Source organism: Saccopteryx bilineata, chromosome 5, assembly GCF_036850765.1.
Source record: "Saccopteryx bilineata isolate mSacBil1 chromosome 5, mSacBil1_pri_phased_curated, whole genome shotgun sequence".
Lineage (NCBI taxonomy): Eukaryota > Metazoa > Chordata > Mammalia > Chiroptera > Emballonuridae > Saccopteryx > Saccopteryx bilineata.
Window position 1 is genome coordinate 6,699,756 of NC_089494.1, and position 18,689 is coordinate 6,718,444.

Below are 18,689 nucleotides of genomic sequence, written 5' to 3' on the forward strand. Positions count from 1 at the left end.
AGCTGTCAGCCCCCAGCATGTGCCCCAGCTGGGGAGAGCCCACCCTGCTGGCGGGGCTGTGTCCCACAGGCCATGAGGCCACCAGCGACCCCTCAGCCTGAGAGGTCCCCTCTGGGCTCTGTCGATGTTGCTGCTACCCAGGGCTTTGGGGCTCCTCACGCTCCTTTGAGGAGAACAGAGAGAGGCCAGGCGGATAGAGCACGAGTCAAGGACATCGGGACAACATCCTGACGTTAGACATGGCCCATGGCACTCAGACACAGCCGTGGGACGCAGAGCCACAGGGCGGCCCAGCAGGGCACTCGAAATGCTCTGTGTCACCTGCTGGTTCCCAGACTGCTTTTCCAGACAGACCCTAGGAGCATCCTCACGGTAACTCTGAGGTGGACAGCGGCAGGAACAGCTCCTTTAACAGATGGGGAAACCGAAGGGGGTCCCGTGCCGTTTCCAGGGTCACACTGCTGTGTCAGCTGATGGATGCATCTTGGCTGCCAGTCCTCCAGCTCTGGGTGTCCAGGCCGCGTTCAGCGTCCGTTCCTGGGGCGTCCTGTCAGGAAACGCGCATGTAGAGCAGACGCCGGCCAGTGTGTGGTCAGCCCTGTGCCAGCAGCCACGCCGAGGATTAGCTGCCTGCGGGGGTGGGGGGAGGGGGAGCAAACAGCACCGCTGCCCGCTGGGGCTGTTCCCCCCCCCCCCTTTTTTTTTGCTGACGGGCAGAAAGAGACAGAAGGACAGACAGGAAGGGAGAGCGATGAGAAGCATCAATTCTTGGTTGCAACACCTTAGTTGTTCATTGATTGCTTTCTCATATGTGCCTTGACCAGGGGGCTACAGCAGACCGAGTAACCCCTTGCTAAAGCCAGCGACCTTGGGTCCAAGCTGGGGAGCCTTGCTCAAACCAGATGAGCCCGCACTCAAGCCAGCGACCTCGGGGGTCTCGAACCTGGTCCTCCGCGTCCCAGTCTGATGCTCTAACATAGACACTGCGCCACCACCCGGTCAGGCCAGTTTCCCTTTTGTTAAGTGAGGGGCAGGAGCACAGCGGCAAAGGCCCTTCCTGCGCTGATGTGGCTGCCTGGGCCGGCAGGCGGCTGTAGGGCTGGCTGCATCCGTCTCCCGAGAGGAGGGCACGCGCCCCATGCAGCGGGCACCGGCAGAGCATGGCTTGTGGGGATGGCAGAAAGCCGTCTTCAGCGAGCCTTTAATAGCAGGGAAATAGAGGAGCTCGGGATGGTTTACACTACAGCCACCTGTAAGCTTCAGGCGGCACCTGTGTGCCCCGTGCAGAGGGTCTGAAGGCTCCTCACCGCTGCCCCGAGCTCCACTTCAGCCACCCACAGCCACGAGCCAGAGGTCCCTGCTGGGTGACCTTGATAAGTGAGTCACTGTCTCTGTGCCCCCAGGAGGGTCAGCAGCAGACCTGGGGATGCAGGTGAGGGGTGTACTCGCCTGTGCTAGAGCCTCCCCACTCCCCATCCCGGCCCAGCTCTGAGTCCTCAGGGCCGAGGAGGCTGGGGTCACCCTCAGCAGGGTGCCCTGTGAGTACCAGCCCTGTGAGCACCAGCTCTGTACAGATTTGGGAAACATTTGAAGCCAACTGGGGAGGTGAACTTGTGCCCAAGTTTCTCTGCCTAGTCTCCAAGGGCGCGTGGGTGTCAGCCACCTGGGAGTCCAGGGCGCCCAGGAAAGGGATCCGGGGGCACCGAGCAGCTCTGAGCCCCAGGCCAGACCCCAGTTTCTGCCACCGTGTGGTTGCTTCCAAGCTGACCAGATGTCCAACACCCTGGGGGGGGGGGTGTCCCAGGTGCCCCGATGCAATATTTTAAGATGGCTTGAGCCTCTATTCCAGATTTTCTGGGAAACCCTCTCCATAGAAGCCCTCCAGGGCTGGGTTCTTGGGGGCATGGCTGTCTCCTCCTGCAGGCTTGGGGGGGCAGGCCCTTCCCCACCCTGTGCTCGCCAGGCCGGGCAGGGGCACCCCACACTGCTTCCCTCCGCAGGGACCACTGCACAGGACAGGGTGAGGTCCCAGGCTTCGCTGGCGGTTTGGAGAGCTGGAGGGGGCATGGCCTTTCCACCGCCACAGTCACCGCCTCCTTTTACCCTCTCTGTCCTCAGCCTTCCTCCAAACAGGCTTGAGAGCCTCCCTTTTTCTCAATTTATGTAAAAAGAGCAATTTCCCCTTTTCTCCTTCCTTCCTCCCCCCCCCCAGCTCCAGCCTTAAAGCACTGTCTGTGGCCCCGTGGCTGTCCCCATGGGCCACCTGCAACAGGACAGGCCAGCGGGCAGGGTCTGACAATCCAGCTCTCCTTCCCTCGTCCCCACGTGTCTGTAGGAGCAAGGTTGCCTAGGAGGGGTGGATCCCTACAGATGTGACTTGCGCCACCTCCCACCCCTCACGAAGCGAAGGGACTACAATCCACTTTTGTTTAAACGGCCCCTTCCTTCCTGCGCCCCTTCCATCCCTGGCCCGGCCTGCAGGGGAGAGAAGCGGCTACTGGAGACACCGGAAGCCCTGGTGGGCTTTGGAACCTGACAACCCTCCCAGGTCTCAGTTACTGCCCTTGACCGTGCTCAGCAGTCCGAGGGAACATTTGATCAAGAGAAATGCAGGTCGCTGAGCGTGAGCCAGTAGTTGTCATTCCTCCAACCGCTTGTCCAGGGTTTGAGAGTCATACGGAACTCAGCCTGTCCTCCTGAAGGGTGTCCTGCGCTCTAACCTCACTTTCCACCCGCGGAGTCTCCGGATTGGACCGCAAGGCCCGGAGCGAAACCCTGGCACGGCAGGTACTTCGCCTGTGTCTGAGGAGCTCCCTGTCGCTCTGTCCCCGTTCACCGGGCCGGGACTCCACTGCCCCAGGCGCCCTTCCCTTTGGGGAACACCAGTTGTGCCTTGGCCTGTCTTTCCTGCAGTCCTCAGAAGGAGCCGGACGCTGCAGTGTCCTGGCGGGGGCCCTGCCCCGTGAGCCCTCTTCCTGTGGCCTGGGCGTCCTGGCGGGGGCCCTGCCCCGTGAGCCCTCTTCCTGTGGCCTGGGCGTCCTGGCGGGGGCCCTGCCCCGTGAGCCCTCTTCCTGTGGTCTGGGCGTCCTGGCGGGGGCCCTGCCCCATGAGCCGTGAGCCCTCTTCCTGTGTCCTGGGCGTCCTGGCGGGGGCCCTGCCCCGTGAGCCCTCTTCCTGTGTCCTGGGCGTCCCGGCGGGGGCCCTGCCCCGTGAGCCCTCTTCCTGTGGCCTGGGAGTCCTGGCGGGGGCCCTGCCCCGTGAGCCCTCTTCCTGTGGTCTGGGAAGGACTCCCTCCAGGTCCAGCACCTGCTTTTGTCCCAACGGCGGTCGGTTCCTGTGACATGGGCTGTAGCTCATCTTGGGGCCTCCACATCTGCCTGATTTGGGGGTTCAGAGCCCTTGCTTGTTTATAGCCCATCTTTGAGTCTCTGACCCCCCTTCTGTGATCGGGGTGTGCCTCACTCTGCCCCGTGTTGCTCCCTTATGGCTCCCTTCTGCGGGTAGGCTCTGCTGTAGCGGAAATACATCCGCCCCATGGAACCCCCCACCATGTGCTTCCTTCCTGCCCTCCCTCCACCCCGTGTGTGTGTGTGTGTGTGTGTGTGTGGGGGGGGGGGTGCCCAGAGGGCTGCATAGCACAGCATTCATCCCTCGGGTCCAGGTCTGTTTGAGACCTCTGTGAGCCGGGCTGGTGCGACCATGAACTACCTGGTCGGAGTGGATGAGGCAGTTCCCGGCACCTGGACGACCTCAGGCCACCCAGAACCCAGGAGACTTTGGAAGTGGCTCAGGCCAATTCGTTGGGCCAGCAGGCAGCTCAAATCCCCAAGCCCCTGTCACGTGGTGCTGTTAAGCTGCATTCCTCCTTGCCTGGACTTTGCATAAATAATGATAAAACTCTCCTGCCTTCCTGCAGGACCACACTGTTGCAGGGTGCTGTCAGAGATCTGCGTGGAGGGGTCTGAACACAGCTGTTTCTCCTCTGACTGAGGAGCTTGGGGCCGGGTGGGGAGGGGAGGGGAGGGGAGGGTGTGCTGGCTGATAACCAGGAATCTGCACATCCAGTGAACAAAAAAGGGACAAAACAGGGAGCCAGGGCTAGCACGCTTCCCGCTGGGGGCAGATGGAGCCTCGCATTTTGGGACAGGGGCCAGCTCAGGAGACACACGGCGGGTTCCTGGGCCCTGTGCTCACTGCCTCGCCGCAGAGTGGGCATCCCCACGGGCATGGTTACATCCACGGGAACTCAGGTTGCCTATGCCAGGGCTGCCGCCTGCCTGGTCTGTGCACGGGCAGCAGACGCCCAAGCTCCGCTCAGCTGGAGTAGGCAGGCCCCGGTGGTGCCCGAGATCAGAGGGAGCAGAGGAAAATGCTGTGCCACGTCACGTCACGCCACGCAGGGTGCCAGGGATTCTGGGAGCCATCCTCCAGGGGCAATGGGCTGTCACACAGACACTGACCAGTTGGGGAGACCTTTTCCTGGAACCCATGGGGGATGACGGAGTCAGGTGGTAATGTCAGCCTCAAGGTCAGGACAAGGCACATCTAGCATCCCCTCGTCCCTACAGTCTGTGAACAGTGGGCTTGTTTTTACCTAGCAGGGCACTTCTGCTTCTGCTATCAGCCACCAGAGCCATGTGGGGTTGGGTGCAGGGCCAAGGGTTCAAAAAGGTTCTAAAAACAGGGAGCTCCTGGTCTGGCTGGGACTGGCTCTGTGGCGCCCTCTAGAGCCATGTCTGAGCTCTGCAGGGACTTGTGCCTGCAAGTCTGGTCAGGGCCCAAGCACCTTTGGTCTCCCATCCCACCTCAGGGGTTTGGTTTAAAGGGGCAGCAGGTCTCCCTGAGTGCCTAGTGTGTCCTAGGGCTCCCGTGCTTCACCTCATTTGCAGCCTCAGCACAACCTGGGGCAGGGGGCCCACGAAGACGGGAAGGAATCAGCACAACTCATAGGACTATGGAAGACCTAGCTCCACACTGACACCTCCGCCTTGTTAGGCGGGTCGCCCACCCAGCACGGCGCGCACGCGTCCTGGGGGGACCGGATGTGGGCGCCGCAGGCCAGGCATGGGCGCCGCATCCCCCGCTCATTTGCTCATTTTCAGTGGATTGCCATGTATTCGACTTCAGTGTGTCTGGCTACGTGGATTTACGAGGCTATGATCTAATTTAGAAACAAATGAATCCTCCAAAAACGATCGAGTGGCTTACAAACATTCCTGTAAAAACCTGCAAATCATACCAGTAATCCACACCGAAGGGAACGACCCCAGAGGTGGCCGCTAGGACACTTCCTCCCTGCTCACAAGAAGTTAGCCTCAAAACAAAAGCAAACACACCGAACTGTTTGAAGCAACCCCGCGCCCCGCCCCCACCACTGGGGCAGCCTGCCCCGGGTGCCTGTGCCTCCCGATATCGATATCGGTCAGTGACAACACAGAATCCTCACGGTTCACAAGGCATTTAAAGAGTGAGCTCTCGGAGCCCAGAGCCCAGCCCCCGCAATCCTCCCCACTGCTAGGGTTTCAAGTTGTGTGCGGCTCAACCGGCGCTTCTCACTGTTCCCCAAAGCGATGATAAATATTTGGGAAGCTCTTTTTAAGTTTCTTGCATAATAGAAGACAAAAAACAAAACAAAACAAAAACCTACCACCAGGCGAACACTTATTCTTTCTGCTGCAGTAAAAAACGGCAGAAACAATGAAGAGAAAATGATCTGTCGACAAACTGAGAGGCATTTCTCTGTCAGCAAATACTGTCGGAAGATGGAGGGGAAACACTGCCGTAGATTAGGAGGAAATGTTAGAGCAAATTACCCGGTGTGGGAGGTTTGCGCTACAGTTGGCTGAGAGTACAGGTGTTTCTAACACAGCTTAAGTTATTTGCTGGATTCTGTTCTGATAATAAAAGACACAAACCTCTTTTTTTTTCTTTTTCTTTCATGAGCCACTAAAGGAATAATACAGCAGAGAAGATATATTCCCAACAGTAAATGTCTTGTTTAATAAAAACAATGTCATATGGGGGAAGCCGTGTAAGTGTACCCTTCGATGGAACAGTTACCGAGAAAGGATTTTTACGGGAGAGGATTCTGGATGAGTAAAAGGAGCAGGGTTAGAGGCATCTGCAGGCTCACCCAGTGGCCCACCCCCAGTCAAACCATCGCAGGAAAGGGCTGGCAGCCTCAGGGCACATAAAGTGCTGTGGGAGCCACCTGTGGTGTTAACTTTATAAAGCCAAGATTGTCCTAGTAGAGTAGGAGCCTCATGATACTAGGTAATGTGGGGGAAGAAGAAACATTCCTGGCCTGACCTGTGGTGGCGCAGTGGATAAAGCGTTGACCTGGAAGTGCTGAGGTCCCCAGTTCGAAACCCTGGACTTGCCTGGTCAAGGCACATATGGGAGTTGATGCTTCCTGCTCCTCCCCCTTCTCTCTCTCTTCTCTCCCTCTCTCTCTCCTTTCTAAAATGAATAAAAATAAAAAAAATAAAAAAAAAAGAAAAGAAACATTCCCCTCTGGATTCTTCTGGCTGGTCTCATCCTCAAATAGACAGAGACAGTCTTGATTTTTTTTTTTTTTTTTTTTTTTAGAGAGAGAGAGAAAAGGAGAGAGAGGGAGGAGATAAGAAGGGAGAGAAAGCCTGACCTGTGGTGGCGCAGTGGATAAAAACGTCGACCTGGAAATGCTGAGGTCGCCGGTTCGAAACCCTGGGCTTGCCTGGTCAAGGCACATATGGGAGTTGATGCTTCCAGCTCCTCCCCCCTTCTCTCTCTCTCTCTCTGTCTCTCTCTCTCCCTCTCTCTGTCCTCTCTAAAAATGAATAAAAAAAAAAAATTAAAAAAAAAAAAAAAGAAGGGAGAGAAAGACGGAGGAGAGAGATGAGAAACATCAACTAATAGTTGCTTCACTTTCTAGTTGTTCATTGCTTACTTCTCCTACGTGACTTGACGGAGGGCTGGGGCTCAAGCCAGCAAGCTCAGCCTCAAGCGAATAGGCAAAGGAAACCCGCCTTTCGCAGTGGAGGGCAAGGGGCCTACCCTCACAGTGGCAGAGGGCGGCTGGGGGACTCAGGAACCACCCCTCCGGTGGCAGAGAGCCATCTGGGAGCATGGCCACCGAGGGAAAGCACCCACGGCTTTTTACAGAGATACACACGTGGCTTTCTGCCACGTGCTAATCGTGCAAAGTGCTTGCAGCTGGGAGACCAGAGAGCAAGCCTAACCACAGCTGTTTTTTCAGGGTCAACACTCTATCCACCGCGCCACCACTGGTCCGATGACATAAGACGGATTAGCAAGAGAAAAAAAATGACCAAATTTAATTACATGCATACCTACCTATGGGAACCCCCCCTACACAAGAGTCAGAGACCTCACAGACACGAACGTTTGAGAGAGGGAAGGGAAAATGAGGTAGATAGGACATTCTGAGCTCGGGATAGATAAGGCACCTGGAACGTCAGTGGGAGGAAGGTCGTTGCAGGACGATAAGAAGAGCAGATATCCAGTAATTAGAAATTTGCCCTGCCCCATAGACAGGTCATAAAATGTTACTTCTGGTGGTAGCTCTTATTACGGGGCAAGGCCCCTAATTATAATTCTTTAAGGGAGAGGTAAAAGTTTCTTGGGAGCTTGCATTCAGCTCAAAATAATTTCTATGCCAAAGAGGCCCAGCTTGGGGAGGCCTATTCTGAACCCCCTCAGCCCTGCCTTTCAAACTTCCCGAGAAGTTTCACATCCCAGGAGCTGGGTTGGCAGAGAGTTCCAGATCTCATGAAAGCAGTCTGTCTTGAGACGAGATCAGTTCAATTAAATAGTTTTGCCTTGTTTCAGGAGGCGGCGATGCCGGTGGGCCCCCAAAGTTAGGCCCCCGGTACAAGCAATCAGGCAGGTAGTAAGAGGCATCTCTCTCTCTCTTTTTTTTTTTTTTTTTGTATTTTTCTGAAGCTGGAAATGGGGAGAGACAGTCAGACAGACTCCTGCATGCGCTGGACAGGGATCCACCTGGCATGCCCACCAGGGGCGGTGCTTTGCCCACCAGGGGGCGATGCTCTGCCCCTCCGGGGCGTTGCTCTGCCGCGACCAGAGCCACTCTAGCGCCTGGGGCAGCGGCCAAGGAGCCATCCCCAGCGCCCAGGCCATCTTTGCTCCAATGGAGCCTTGGCTGCGGGAGGGGAAGAGAAAGACAGAGAGGAAGGGGGGGGGTAGAGAAGCAAATGGGCGCTTCTCCTATGTGCCTCGGCTGGGAATCGAACCCGGGTCCCCCGCACGCCAGGCCGACGCTCTACCGCTGAGCCAACCGGCCAGGGCCGAGGCATCTCTTAAGAAACAAAAGGAAAACAGTGGTTAACGATGACTGCAGACTGTAACCCTGGGCTTTGTGTTCTGAAGGCAGGCGGGCAAGGAGGTCTCTAGCTGTCTGGCTGGAATCATCCTCTGATGGAGTGAAGGCCGGCAGTGACCGTCTGAGAGATTCTCCTGGTTCGCATTTGGAGCGTCTCTGGTGATCCTTCTGCCACAGGCACGGAGACCGTTCCTAGATAAGCTGCCGCGATCCCTCTGACGTTTGTATCAGGTTGTCCCACGCTGGGTTGCATGGTGCCAGTTTCGGTTCTCAGTGATTCCAAGTCAAGGACTGGGAGGAAGACGGAAGTTTTGGTTTGGAGAGCCATGGCCGGACGCTGGGAGAAACTAGGGCCCCCGGCTAGATTGCCAGTAGAAACGAAACCTCAAAGGACAACGGATAGCGCTAGAATCTAATATCCACAAAAGTGCATTGCTGAGACATAACCGTTCTCTCTAAAATCATCCCCACTGTAACCAAAGAGAGCCACAGGAAGACTAATTTGTTTAAAATAGTATAGTTTTAATAAACTTGGGCTATGTGCATAAATACAACAAGAATGGCAAGTTTAAAGGAGTAGGCTCTTTTAAATCTGCTTTGCTGGAGTTTTTCATAAGGGCTCTCCAGGCCCAACTCTAAAAGGCCTCTGGTGGCGAGGAGCTTCCTGGGACTTCACCTGCAATAACCTCCCCGTTTGGGTGAGTTCCTCTTTTCTCGCTGTCCCCAAAATAGCTTGAGGTTCCCACCCCTGGCCAAGAAGTAAGCTTCTTTACTCACCTGGTACGGCTGCTAAGAACCCTGTGAGCGGCCCTGGCGGGTTGGCTCAGTGGTAGAGCGTCGGCCTGGCGTGCGGGGGACCCGGGCTTGATTCCCGCCCAGGGCACATAGGAGAGGCGCCCATTTGCTTCTCCACCCCCCCTCCTTCCTCTCTGTCTCTCTCTTCCCCTCCCGCAGCCAAGGCTCCATTGGAGCAAAGATGGCCCGGGCGCTGGGGATGGCTCCTTGGCCTCTGCCCCAGGCACTAGAGTGGCTCTGGTTGCGGTAGAGCGACTCCCCGGAGGGGCAGAGCATCGCCCCCTGGTGGGCAGAGCATCGCCCCCTGGTGGGCGTGCCGGGTGGATCCCGGTCGGGCACATGCGGGAGTCTGTCTGTCTCTCCCCGTTTCCAGCTTCGGAAAAAAAATTAAAAAATAAATAAATAAAAGAACCCTGTGAGCAAGGTCCCGGGCTGATACTTCCAAGGGTTTTATTGGCGTCCCCAATCTTAATTCCTTCCAGCTGTCTGGTCATATCCAAGTCTATGTGTGTCTCTCTCAAAAATGGTATTCCAGTCAAAGCCTTCGTAGTAAAAAACTAGTTTCCAATTGCATCCCATTACAAGGAGAACAAATTCTTTATTTTTCTTTTGTTATAATTTTACATATTCTCTTTATTTGCTCCATTTTCTTTTCTTTTTCTTTTTCTTTTTTTTTTTTTTTTTGTATTTTTCTGAAGCTGGAAACGGGGAGAGAGACAGTCAGACAGACTCCCGCATGCGCCCGACCGGGATCCACCCGGCACGCCCACCAGGGGCGACGCTCTGCCCCTCCGGGGCATCCCTCTGCCACGACCAGAGCCACTCCAGCGCCTGGGGCAGAGGCCAAGGAGCCATCCCCAGCGCCCGGGCCATCTTTGCTGCAATGGAGCCTTGGCTGCGGGAGGGGAAGAGAGAGACAGAGAGGAAGGAGGGGGGCGGGGTGGAGAAGCAAATGGGCGCTTCTCCTGTGTGCCCTGGCCGGGAATCGAACCCGGGTCCCCCGCACGCCAGGCCGACGCTCTACCGCTGAGCCAACCGGCCAGGGCCTCCATTTTCTTAATTCATAAACACGAGTGAAGTATCACTGTTCTTTTACCCCATATATGTGTTATATGTTTTTTTATTCATTATTATTCTCCCTCTTTCTCACAGGAGAACAAATTCTTACTGAACTCAGGCAGATAACAATATTTCCATGGAGATAAAAAAGACAGAATTTTTTCATTCTGGGGGGATTAAGTAGGAAGGAAAAGAGAAGTGTTTCCGTTCTGCTTACAAAGGAGTCATTTACTGAATTTCTGTTAAGTTATGGTTAGTTTAAGAGAAAGGGTTTCCTTGTATCTGGGAGTGGGGGTGGGGGTGGGGGTGAGGGGGAACAAGCAATGTTTCCCACTTAAAGTCATAATGTTGTTATCATCCCGGTCAGTTCACTCAGTCCCAGGTAATCAGGGCTTCTGCCTGACTGTAGTTCTTATTGGTTCTCTTGACCTTGACTGAAGTGTTGAGGGGCCTAGGGTCTGCGATTAGCCCAAGAAGCTCGTCAAAGCTCCTCTGGTCTGCTCAGTGAAGTGGGTACCTCGATCCCTAGAGATTGTGAAAGGCAGACTCCCCGTGGGGAACACGATCTCTCACACAGTTTCTTTGCCACTGTGAGGGCATCAGCCTTGGGGCAGAGGAAGGCTTCAACCCACCCAAAAAACATACACACAGCAACGAGAACATATTAATAACCCACACCAAGGGACAGCTGAGTGCACTCCAGTTCAAATGCACTGTGGTGGGGACAGGAAGGCCGACACCGAAACACCGGGCTCAGCTGGGCAGCGGGGAAGGAGCGAGCGGCCGTTCTGGGTCGCCCTCGGCCCTCTTAATTCACCACCATTGTTTACTTTCTCCCAGGGGAAAATACAACCAGCGAGACAGAGGACACACCCCATAGCCTCTGACCTCTGAGCCAAAGGCTGGTGTGGCAGCCTCATTGGGCAACGCCCCGTACGGGAGGGAACCCCTGGGATTTCATGCTACCCGGGGTGGGTGCCCCCACCCTGCCCCGAGTACAGGATGAAAGTGAAGATCACCCTCAGGTGAGGGCCATAGGGGGTGATGGGAAACCTCTCGGGGAACTCACCATTTATTGGTCCCCCCGAAATACACAGAGTATCTGCTTTGGTTGACACTGATGCTGAATGAATCCTAATACATGACATGATAACCCTAAAATGTTTTCTGGTCTCCTCGGTGTTATAAACAGATATGGAAGACAGACTGCAATGACTAGAGGGACCCTACCTCCCACCTCTCTCCAGTTCTGCAAACTGGGTGCCCCCCCCTTTGGGAACATGATGTCTTTATCTCCCCAGTCCTGGAGAACATTTCGCAAGAGCCAGACTCAGCAAACGTCGACTGGAAAATTCTGCCTCTGAGTATGAGTAATCAAATCCGCACTGAGAGGCCGGGCCAGCTGAGAGCCAGTCAATTTACCGCCATCACGAAGAGTGATGGTCAAGTAATACCAGTTTCCGTGAGGGACCAGGGAAACAGGACCCTATTCAAGAGCTCCATTGTACGGGCACTGTGTGCCCTAAACGTAGTGTCCGTAACAGTCCAGTGTGGCTGGTGAAAACGCCAGCCAGCCCTGGAGAGCGACAGTGGACCGTGGAGAAGTGAAGACAGAGAAGGTAGCACCTCCTATGTCTGCGGCTGCGCCTGGCACTGCCCCTCGAGCAGAGACTTGGCTATGCAACGTGTCATGCCATGCTCGACCTGACCAAGACCTTCTTCACCATACCCCAGCTACTGAGCCCCAAGGTCACTTGCCTTTGCCTAGGAAGGGCAACAGTGGACCCTCCAAATACTCCCTCCAGGTCATTCGCATAGTCCCACCACATGCTATGGCAAGGTGGCCCAGGACTTATCACACTTTTCTTTCCTGAACCCTCTGAAATTATGCTGATGACAAATCGCTAACCCGTGAAGATTTGCCTTTGCTACAGTGAACCTTCTAGGCTTTGCTGGACCACCTATAGCAGGGAGGACGGGCAGGGACACTGCGGACACCTCAAGGTCCAGGCACTTTCGTAATGGTTTTTGGGAGTCACGTGGCCGGGTAAGAACCACGTTGTCTCTGAGGCTGTCATGGACAAAGCGCACTCTTATCCCATCTCAAAGATGCAAAAGAGGTCCAGGCTTTTGTGGGAATCATTGGCAAACCTTCATACCCCGTTTAGCGCAATGCCTAGTTAAGAAGGGGATAATACGGGACTGAGGAGCCAAGTAACAGCTGGCCTCTGAGAAAGCAGAGATGCTCGTCGAACAGATCAAAGCTCCTGGAACGTCACAGGCAAGGCTGCCAGCCGAATTCGAGGTTTCAGTCACCCTGGAAGGTCTGGGCTGGGCATTAGAGCAAAAACAGCAAAGAGAGTGTCCCTGGGATTTTGGTCCCAACCATGGAAGGGGGCAGAGATCAGATACACCCCCATGGGACAGCCAATTACAGTGAGAAGTTCCCTTCCCATCAGGGGGAGATGGACAGCATATTCTACCACTATGTTCTGCCTCCGCCACGGCTCAGTCTCCCGTGCTGACTAACGGCACACCTGCCTCCATCAGAGCAGTCCCACCCTCCGAGTGCTCCTGCTCCTGTCCCTGCGTCAGTCCCTGCAACCTGCAAAGAAGGAGTAGGGGAAATTCTGACCAGATCCTGGTACATGGACGGCTCTAGCTATCCGTCTGCCTGGATGGCACTGGCCACCAGCCATCCACTGATAACCGTGTGAATGGAAACAGCAACAAATCACAGTAGCCAATGGGCTGAGGAAAAGCTGTCTGGCTGGTAATCACACACGAACCTGGACCACTGATCCTGTGTACTCAAAGCTGAGCTGTTTTAAAAGGATTGATTCTGTGTTTTAAAAGCATTGGACCACGGGAAATAGAGGGATGAATACTTATGAGCAACCTTTTATGGGGACCAGAAATGTGGAAAGATATTTGGGTTCATTTGCAAAAGCCTGAGACGGATTTGTCTTCCATGACCCTGACCATAAGGTGTCTACATGGTCAGGTAATCAGGAAGCAGATGCTTTGGCAAGAATATGATCTGAGCCCTAGTCGGGTACCTCAGCTGGCTCGAGCGTCATCCTGACGTGTCCAGGATGCAGGTTCAATCCTCAGTCAGGGCACTTATAAGAATTAACCAGTGATTGCATAAATAAGTGGAACAACAATGTTTATCTCTCTAAAATCAATGAATTAAATATATATAAATTGTATATCAATTAAAGAATATATATATATATATATATGACTTGAACAACTGACCTGTGTGTGGACATTGCAGATTGGGTACTCCTGGTGAACAGAGAGCAACGGTGGGGGTGGGAGTCATATTTCAAAGGACATGATGTGCAGAAATGGGCGAAAGAATGTGATACTGAATAGAAGTTCCATTTTATAATCCACAGGCAGCTGGGTTGGTAGAACAAAAGAATGGTGTCCTTAAGCAACAGATAAAATTACTAACTGGAAAACCTACTTGGGCCAGAAGGACAGTTGCTTTCCCAGTACATTGAAGCCACCAACATGGGCTTTTGGCCCCGTGTGCCAGGCTGAGCACTCAGACGGAGGCACCCAAAGTGGAAAACGTGTTGAGAACAAAGGACACGGCAACAGCACAGCTGCTCGCTGTGGCTCCACGGGCCACGGGAATGAGGGCGTAAAGCCCTCCTGTCTCAGGAGTGGGGACAACCTCCTGGTATCTGCAATCCGGCGTTCCGCTGGGATGGGCTGGTCACTTCCCGGCCCTGGGTGGGAGGACCTGCTCAGTCTCTGGTGGGATCCTGTTATCCTAATGCAATTGGGACCGGCAGAAGCACTCTATCCGGGAAGTGGGCCACGCACCTTTGAGAGAGGGGAGAGGGCCAAGGTCCTGGTCTGGCCTATTTTCCCTCCCTTCCACGTACATCGTCAGGCCAGAAAGCACCACGTTCCCCGGCTGCCATGTCTGGTTTACACAGCCTGGTCGGTTCCCAGGGCTGCAGCCACTGTAACATCTCAATCAAGATCAGGCTACAGGTTTAATTTTTATAGATCTCCCCCTCCAAATCTCCACTAAATACCTGTCTCTCTGACCTTCTACTGCTGTTCCTGCAGCATCCAGTTACAGGGGGGCGCCTGGGCCATCATCCAATCCAAATGTGATGTTTTTAGATCAGATGTATTTGTTAATGTTTCTTTCTTGTTAGCACATATGAATACTCATATGTCCTAAATAACCTGACCCCAAGCCTTGGTGATTTGTTAAAGTACCGGTTCAGGTGCTGGGGGGCGTGGTGGGAAAACTGTTACTGATCCTGGAACTGTTTTCTTTGTTTGTTGTTGTGGTTTTAGTCTGTTTCTTTTCTCGTACGTGTCTGTACTGCTGTTGTGGACCGGGGCTCCACTGTGGCCATCTTGGCAACTGGGCGGTGCACATCCATGCTGCCGCATGGCCACTCAGGGCACTGGCAGGAGAGGGACGGTGCATGAAATTGTAAGGGCCGGTCACGGGGGGGAGTGTGGAGGAGAGACCGTTCCATGAGGTGCCCACTGCTGGCCCTGTAAGCCGGACCTGGGCGGGGAGGGTGGAGGTCGCTTACTGCGCACCTGCCTTAGAGACTGTCCACTCATAATGGACGTTCGTGCTGACGCAAGTCAGCCTCGCCCTGCAGTTTCCCACCGCACGCTGGTCACTGGGACACGCCACTGTCCTGACCGGGTCAGGCACAGAAAGTCATTTCTGTATCTGGAAGTATTCAGATACTGGTGTTCATGACTAGTCCACTCATCATCTTTTTGTCTTATATATAATTCTTCGGTACCTGCCAAGTGCCATGGTGATCTCTTCCATCTTGCAGCCACAAAAGAATGCCTTTGCTGGAGGTTTCCGTAACAGACCCTATAAGTGGTCAGATGGGAGCGGCCTGTCCCTTTCTGTGGTCTCTCTCTGTCCCCCACAGTTGGATGTAGAGTGTCGGGCTTGGGGCTTTTCCCTGACTCGGCATGTGCTATAATTCCTCATACATTCCTTCACCAAAAACAAAATATACTGCTCACAAAAATGAAGGGACATTTCAGAAAGAATAGGAAGCAATAAAACGTCCCCTCATTTTTGTGAGCGGCATATTTCCTTGCATTCAAAGTCATGGTCCTTATTATTCCTAGTAGTGTTAATTACGTATATTGGAGTTTTATTTCTTAAAAAATTTAATTGCTAATAAAAACTAAAAAGTAAGCAATTCGCCTTTTTTCAGACTGGCAAATTTATGAATACATTTCATAACCTCAACCAACATAGGTACTTTTACTGACAAATATATTTCAGAATTTTTAGAAATATATGCTTCCTCAAAGCACAAGCCATATTCATGAACAGACTTGATTTTTTCTTTCCATTTCTCTACAATAAGAAACCAAAAGTAGGTAAACTTATTTAGCAATTAATGCTCTTGTATTTTATCTTATTTGAAAATGATCTAGGTGTTGAATAATTTCCATCATATACAATTTAGCAAACTCTTAAGTTTTTAAGTTATAAAGGATTTTGGAAAACTATATATATATATATATATTTTTTTTTTTTGGTATTTTTCTGAAGCTGGAAACGGGGAGAGACAGTCAGACAGACTCCTGCATGCGCCCGACAGGGATCCACCTGGCACGCCCACCAGGGGCAACGCTCTGCCCACCAGGGGGTGATGCTCTGCCGCGACCAGAGCCACTCTAGCGTCTGGGGCAGAGGCCAAGGAGCCATCCCCAGCGCCCTGGCCATCTTTGCTCCAATGGAGTCTTGGCTGCGGGAGGGGAAGAGAGAGACAGAGAGGAAGGAGGGGGGGTGGAGAAGCAAATGGGCGCTTCTCCTATGTGCCCTGGCTGGGAATCGAACCCGGGTCCCCCGCACGCCAGGCCGACGCTTTACCACTGAGCCAACCGGCCAGGGCCGGAAAACTATTTTTAAGTACATATACTATAATATATATATGCTTATTGCTATGAAGTTTTACCTAAACACCTTTTATTCTATTTACATCTATTTAACTTATTAGTTCTTTTTTTAAACTTATTAGTTCTTAACAATCATATTTAGACTACTTGTGAAGATTTTTTTTTTTGTATTTTTCTGAAGTTGGAAACGGGGAGGTAGTCAGACAGACTCCCACATGCGCCCGACCGGGATCCACCCGGCATGCCCACCAGGGGGCGATGCTCTGCCCATCTGGGGTATTGCTCTGCCACATTCAGAGCCATTCTAGCGCCTGAGGCAGAGGCCATGGAGCTATCTTCAGTGCCCGGGCCAACTTTGCTCCAATGGAGCCTTGGCTGTGGGAGGGGAAGAGAGAGATAGAGAGAAAGGAGAGGGGGAAGGGTGAAAAAGCAGATGGGTGCTTTTCCTGTGTGCCCTGGCCGGGAATAGAACCTGGGACTTCCACAAACCAGGATGACACTCTACCACTGAGTCAACCAGCCAGGGCTACTTGTGAAGATTTTTACGATATCTTAAAGCAATTACCCTCACTTAAGTTATATCTCTTGATAATATGAACTTCTTTAACCAATAAATCCAGGTAGAATAAAAGTATTATATTTAATGCTTGTCATTCTAAAACACACCTATTTAACCAAATTCAACTGAAATTAGCTTTAATATAGAATATTTTCCCAGGTCACATCATCAAAAGCATTCGGGTTAGTTTCTATTATATTTTGAAAATTTTTATATAAGCACTTATTGGCTTAGGACATTGACACGGAGCCCTTTTACAAATCAGCACTATCACCTGAGGGTAGAAAATGCCGCGCGGCACACAGGACGGAGAGACGCAACCAGAGAACCTCTCCGGTCTCCTTTTAAAATTTTAGCCATGAGACAGGTAATAAAGTTATCCATTCAGATGGCTAAGGCTTTTTATTTTTAATATTTGTGGAAAAAACATTTAATCTTATAGAAAGTATGGCCTAGAATTCAGGGGTCCCCAAACTTTTTACACAGAGGGCCAGTTCACTGTCCCTCAGACCGTTGGAGGGCCGCCACATACAGTGCTCCTCTCACTGACCACCAATGAAAGAGGTGCCCCTTCCGAAGTGCGGCGGAGGCCAGATAAATGGCCTCGGGGCCGCATGTGACCCGCGGGCCGTAGTTTGGGGATGCCTGGCCTAGATTTTGGGCAAGGGGGCTTCTATAGCTGTTTGTATTAAGAACAAACAAACAAACAAACTTCTCCCCTACACTTTATTTTTTTGTTCAGTCTTAGAAACTGCGAATGATAAATGTAGGGGCTTTCAACTGCCCCTAGAGCTCCATTTGTGGTTTCACAAAAATACGTAAGATGAGGGCCTTACTTAATTCCCTCAAAGAACTGGGTAACTTAAATGTCACCATGGGTTGATCTATCTGTCCAACTCTTATCACCTCAAATTTGCATCTTTTCAGTTATATAGTTTAACTTAAAGGAGGAAGTCCAAATTAAAAAATATATATATGCCTATCAAGGTCTGATTCTCAGCTTCCAGTCTGGCCGAGTTTCTGACCATCGTCCTGAAGTCCTCTCACTGTCTTGTCAGATGTCAGCCGGACACAAAGTCAGCATTCTGCAATTCCATGTCCTCGAGAGGGTGCAGAGGTTACTCTCTCCTAGTCATTCCACAGGCAGAAGAAAGAACTGCCCACCCACTTGTCTCAGACAGGCCAGCAGCCCCGCCACAACCCACCCCGCGGGCCCAGACGGCAGCCCTCCTGTGCGGGAAGGGTCAGCAAAACCCAAGAGCACTCACGCCAAATAATCAAGAGTTGCTGTGTCCAAAGAGCTAGATCCACAAATACTTTCTCCTAATCCAAATTTAGAGAGGGCCCCTTACCATTCTGTCATGCCTGCGCTCCAAGGAAAGATCCAGAAGTCTGACTTGGCAAGAATTCCTACTGGGTTTTTTTTGTTGTTGTTATTTTTATTTTTTTGCTGGCGTACATTAGAGGTCCTAGGAACTTTCTAACGTGGCAGCTTTGAGGTGAGCTGTGTCTACCTGGTGAGGTACCCTGCTCACAGTAACTATTCTAGTGACCAAGAACGACTCATCGTTACGGCAAAGTATTCGAAAAGGGCTGTCATGACTTATCCTCCCTCTCCTCCTCCTTCTCCTCCTCCTTCTCCTCCTTCTTCAAGACCAACGTGCTGACATGTCGTGAGGCGACAGGAGCTATCAGTCTCAGGCCCCCAACAAAAACCTCACACACACTTTCCGGGCACCTGTGCCTTCGAGGTAAAGACGATCAGACAGATGTTAGGAATGTTTCCATGGACACTGTCTTTGCGGCCAACAATGTGTTTCAGAATAAATCACTCATACCTACACAATAAAAAAAAACCTTGGAAGCAGAAACTCTTATAAAATTTAGATATAATTTATATACCACAAAATTCATCCTTTTAAAGTGTACAATGTTTTTTTTTTTTTAGAATGTTTGAAGTTGTGTGGTCATCACCACTGACTCTAGGATAATCTGCTTCTAAAACCTGTCAAG